The sequence below is a fragment of the Gadus macrocephalus genome, chromosome 12 (genome assembly GCF_031168955.1).
Source record: "Gadus macrocephalus chromosome 12, ASM3116895v1".
Lineage (NCBI taxonomy): Eukaryota > Metazoa > Chordata > Actinopteri > Gadiformes > Gadidae > Gadus > Gadus macrocephalus.
Window position 1 is genome coordinate 26,134,038 of NC_082393.1, and position 6,000 is coordinate 26,140,037.

At 46.9% G+C, this 6,000-nt stretch overlaps 1 protein-coding gene across 1 annotated transcript in view; it reads right to left on the minus strand.

Moving 5' to 3' along the window:
• The window catches only part of lrrc7 (leucine rich repeat containing 7), an 88,233-nt gene that overhangs the window by 71,050 nt on the left and 11,183 nt on the right, over positions 1-6,000 (minus strand). Inside the window, exon 2 of the mRNA XM_060066445.1 lies at positions 1,632-1,886. The gene's annotated coding sequence lies outside the window, so the exon portion shown is untranslated. The remainder of the gene's footprint in view (positions 1-1,631; positions 1,887-6,000) is intronic.

The window sequence follows — 6,000 nt, forward strand, 5'->3', positions numbered from 1 at the left end:
GTGCACTTGAACAAATATGGATAGACAAACAATTATTGTGTGGTCTGGACAATGTTTTCTTCCAAGGTAATAAACCAATTCAACCCGCTCAATACCTCAAATATACAGAGAGGGACACACACACACACACACACACACACACACACACACACACACACACACACACACACACACACACACACACACACACACACACACACACACACACACACACACACACACACACACACACACACACACACTTGGGTTTTGTGCAGATGATTGTGTGTTGATCGTGTCCATGGTTGCAGCTATATCATTCCATTTCTCTCCAGTGTTATGATCACAGATGGATCTTAACAGTGGAAGTCACCACCAGCAGTGTTCCGCCACAGCCACTCGTACAGAGACGATTGAATCAAGTGAAGGTCCAAAGAGCCTTTGTGTCAAAGAACGCTGGATGGATAAGCAGATGGAAGAACAGGGAACCATGGCGGGGGAAACTGCTATTGATTAAGTGATGGTGGTTGAGGCAGGAGAATTCTCCAGGAACGTCATTTGCAAAGTAAATGAGGAAGGTGTTCTATTAAGCCTTGAGTCTGAATGAAGCATTCATCTCTTTATAATTGGGAGTTCTGAAAAAAAAACAGTAGAAGCAAGTGTGCCGACACAAACATGTAGCCGTTTAACGTCCGGCCGGGTATCTGCGGTGGCATATCTTGTACAACTTTGGAAGAAAAGAGTTAACAAAAGACAACTCTGTCTCTAGTTTCGATTTAGACCAACAGAGTTTGCGTAAACCGTTGATACTTGCCCATAATCGTCTGCAATGCAAACAGACAGTAATGCAGCCCAGTGGCCGATGGGATTCTTGCCTAGCTTTCTCTTGTTGCTCCATCTCTCCTCATTTTCAATTCCCAGCCTTACTTCCTGCCCCCCCTCCCCATCTCTCCCTCTCTTCCCACAGACAGATGTACAGCCAAGGTGCTAATTAGAACACCTTCCGAGATCCACTGACAAAAACCCATCTGAAGTGCATTGTACATCAGAGTCTTCTCCTCCCCCCTCTCCTTGTGTCTCTACTCCGTCTCCTTCACCACTCTTTGGACATCTTTACGCTCAATGTCACTACTCACTTACAATCATTACATTCTAACCTCTCTACTTTTGTTCCACATCTTTCTCACCATCCCTCTCAGTAAAAGAGTACTGGGGCCCAGTAGGAGCAACACACACACACACACACACACACACACACACACACACACACACACACACACACACACACACACACACACACACACACACACACACACACACACACACACACACACACACACACATCCCCGAAAAAATATCTTAACGCAGAAGACTTCACAGGTACATAAAAACACACACTCACAATGATAGACATGAATGCGTCTGTAACCACTGATAGTGGTCTTTCACAAAGCTGTAATTAATAGGCCATCAATATCTCATTCATTATTAATCCGACAGAGAGAAGAGTGCAATGAGTGTGTGTGTGTGTGTGTGTGTGTGTGTGTGTGTGTGTGTGTGTATGTGCGATCATGCAAGTGTGAGTGTGTGTGCTTCAGTGTGTGTGTGTGTGTGTGTTTACTAGTGTGTGTTTGGTTGAGTGCTCCCTCTACCTGGACGACGGGGGTTGGTGGGTTGCTAGGTGGTGCGAGGCACTGGGTCAGTTCACCCTGAAGATCGGTCAGAGATGGAGCGCGTATCCCTGGGTGCTGACCTGCGATTGGCCAAGATCATCTCGGCCTCCCTATAGCTCCGCCCACTGGGCCCTGCAAGGCCTTTGGGACTGAGAACTCCGCACCATGTTCCTGGGAGTCTGCCTCTCAGCCAGTTAACGCCAGGCCTTCTGTCCACGTCCTCCAATAGAGTTCCTGGGTAAAAGAAATGTGAAAAGAGTCACTTTCATATTCAGCCCATTTCCAGCTCTGTGAGGATCATAGACCCTCCAACCACACCAAATAACACAAGCAGACACACTCACATATTAGCGCGTTTCACGAAAAACTGCCAAACAAAATTAAGTTGCCTCGATATAATAAGTCAAAGACATAAACGAAGAAGCCAAAAACATAGAGATGCATTCCTCATTTGTTGTTGTTTGTTGTTATATTCTGTCTCATGAAAAGCCAAATGTAATTAAAAAAAAAGACAATGTCAAACATTTTCCTGGGGTCTTACAAACCGACCAAAGCCTTTAAAGGTTGGAGGGAGGAGACTCGGAAGGCTGACAGCCTGAACGAGACAGCTGATTGGTGGGTTGTTTTAACCCTGAAGTTCAGAGTTTTGTGGAAATTCTCTGCAAACATTCTCCCCCGGGATATAGCTACAAAATCAATGCTTTTGTTCATCAAAACATCCAGATATACTCTGTTGTCTAAAACTCAACAATGAGTCACTCACAACAATGGCTAATACAACAGTGACACATGTAAACCTTATGCATAACATCTCCAACATAATAGAAGATCTTATGTCAGTAACAGCTAGTTACGCGCGGGGATATTTAATGTATGAGTTTTCCAATGAACTATTCATACACTGGCACTTACACAGCTTGTGAATCTGTTCACATCTGAACTAACACAGACAGGTCCTTCTTCCTATTCCGCTCTAAAATATGTTTTCTCAAAGACTGGGTGCTTGTTAGCCAGAAAGGACATCATCATCACATTAACAATTTGATGAAATAAACAGAATGAAGCAATCGTAGCATAATTAATAATCAGGCCCATCACACACAGTTCCACACACACACAGTTCCACACACACACACACACACACACACACACACACACACACACACACACACTATAATTGACTTTGAGAAACTTTGCCCCATACCCATATCCCCAAGTAATAATATCAATATTTCTCTTCAACTGTCAGACTGCGGAAAAAACAAGCGATCTTTATGTTCAGAGAACCCGATAACGCAGGCGGTGCCGTTCCGCCACCCGCCCGTCTGTCTGCCTACACGTCTGTCTCAACTCTCTGTCAAAGTAATCCCAAATAACATCCCCATGATCCGCCAACGAGTATTTATACTCATCGCCATGGCAACGCAATATGAGTCATTGTCAGTGTGGAAAGAGGAAACAAAGCTCTGCGTGGAATCGTATAATTAGAGACACGCAGGGAGTGGATACCAGCTCAACCTATATGTGTGTTTATTTATATCCATGTTTAAATATACACCCATATATATTACGCTTTCATCATTTGTTTACATAAGAACCAATCTTTTTGCCCCTAATACCCACAATGCAATTTCACGGTTGTCAGTTTTCCACCACATTCCCCAGTGAAAGCTGCTTTGCAAGATAAAACGACGACAAGGCCTTGAAACAACCGCCCCTTGCCTCCTAGATTATGGGTCTCACAGCAAGCAGTAGTGAACAGCAACTGGATGGGGCAGAATATTTGTGGTCCGTTCAATCATATGGGCCAGTAAAGAGGGTCAATCTTTGCTTATTTTTTCTTTTTGATACTTGCACCAAGGAAATACAAACATCTTGAATAAAGACAGTCTTTAAACCAAACTTCTTGTAAACATATGATTACAGTGTCAGAGGTCGACATAATAAGAGGTACTCCTAGCCCTGAACACAGGCTTAGCCCTGAACACAGGCTTGGCCCTGAACATAGGCCTAGCCCTGAACACAGGTCTATCCCACAACACAGGCCTACTACAGGCCTGAACACAGGCCTAAGCCTCAACACAGGCCTACTACAGGCCTGAACACAGGCCTAAGCCTCAACACAGGCCTAGTCCTGAACAAGGCCTACTATAGGCCTGAATACAGCCTTATAACCCCAAACACAGGCCAACTAAAGCACTGAACACAGGCCTAGCCCTCAACACAGGCCTACTACAGGCCTGAACACAGGCCTAGCACTGAATACAGGCCAAGCCCAGAATACAGGCCTGATCCCAGGCCTAGTAGCGGCCCATTCTGATCTCCTGTGAACAGTCACCGATGAAACTCCCTGGCAGGGAAAGGTTCAGCTACAGACATGTTCTGTTTATTTTAGAAGTGCTTTTTGTCACGTTAGTTTGAATGTTTAACATCCCGACAGTAATAAATAAATCAAATGCTATAACGAAAACAGAATCTGTCCGTAGCTAAGGCTAAGCTAGTGCTCCACGCCACCTCGGTGTCCGCCAAACTCCGCCCCGGTGACTCCTGTTGGGCTCCTCCGCACTAAGCGCACAGGTCAGTGCTGTTCCTTCCGGTTCATTGTGAACGGTTTGGTGGAAAACCGGTACATGGCCTGGTGTTGTTGCCATTGTGGAGATCTCTCCCTGAGTGTGTGTGGTGACGGCTGGTTTAACCCGAGCACACTGATGACTCATGTGCAACAGGTGTGCAGCCTCACCAGCCAGGTGAGACTGCTTAAACCAGCCGTCATCCACACACACACTCGCCCACACTGGTATCTGTGGAGGTGGTCGCAGGCCTGTTATACATCCTTACAATTAACTAAATTCTATCTGAATGAGATGATTGGAGGGCTCGCCTGTCCGTCTACCTGCCTTCCCTGCACCCCGCCTTCGAGGAGGCCTGAGCGAAGGGCTGGGTTATATCTGTTTGGATACCCCTAGCCTTCAGCGGCTGGTTCCTCCAACTCACTGACCTTCTCCTTAAAGCCAGGTGTAACGTTACACAATCTCAAGTGGAGGAAGAAGAGTTTACACTTAAGCATGGTTATGATAGATGTGATGTGTAGATGTGTATTATATCAAGGAGGTTGGCAGAGAGGTGGGACCAAACTCTTTCATCCAATCGTCCTGACACTTCCGTCCCCCCCTCCGTCCCCCCCCCTCCGTCTCTCCAGCACCCAGAGAGCACAGAGAGACGGAGGGGGGGATGAATTAATAAGAGAGTGAAAGTGGAGCACAACTCCCTGTGGTCTGCCCTTTTCTGGGACGAGGGAGAGAGAGAGAGAGAGAGAGAGAGAGAGAGAGAGAGAGAGAGAGAGAGAGAGAGAGAGAGAGAGAGAGAGAGAGAGAGAGAGAGAGAGAGAGGGGGGGGGGTGGGGGGGAGAGAGAGAGAGGGGGGGGAGAGAGAGAAACACAAGGATTTAACAGAGAGGGTCACACGCATCACTCGAATTCCGATTCACATACAAACAAACACATACAACATGTGCAAAAAGGAAAAGCTGTGTATTGAGTTGTAATTGCCTTTTCTTATTGGCTAATGAGATACATGGAGTGAAAGAAGGAGAAAGTGGGATGAGGAAGGGAGGTGGAGGGAGAGAGAGAGAGAGAGAGAGAGAGAGAGAGAGAGAGAGAGAGAGAGAGAGAGAGAGAGAGAGAGAGAGAGAGAGAGAGAGAGAGAGAGAGAGAGAGAGAGAGAGAGAGAGAGAGAGAGAGAGAGTCTGTGTGGTGCATGGAGAGTGCCTCAGGCCCTGGAACTCATCCCTCCTCTCCCCCTTCTCTCCCTCCTCTCCCCCTCTGACTCCCTCCTCTCCCCCTCTGACTCCCTCCACTCCCCCTTCTCACCCTTCTCTCCCCCTCTGACTCCCTCCTCTCCCCCCTGACTCCCTCCTCTCCCTCCTGTCTTCTGTCTCCTCCCTTCTCCTCCACAACGTTCCTTCTCTTCCTCCTATCTCCCGTTCTCTCCTCACCGGCTGACCTCTGACCTGTCTCTCTCTCTCTCTCCTTCCCGCTCTATTGACCTCTGAAGAATAAGTCCCGCCTCCGAGGCTCCGGTTCCCTCGGTCACATGTCTCTGGGAGACACCAGGGGGGTTTTGAATGATCGTACATAACAAAGTAAGTTTCCATCTAGTTTCCACTGTAGTTTTGGATTGTGTTGTCGTTAAAGTAGCATTAATAATCGTTTACTACTTTAACGGCACCGCCAATCCAAAAACCCAGTCTATACTAGGTGGAAAAAGTGTTTTATACTAGTTCAAAACGTGAAGCAGCTTTATGTTTGTTATGCCTTGGGGGCGGGACTTATTCTTCAGAGGTCTGTTG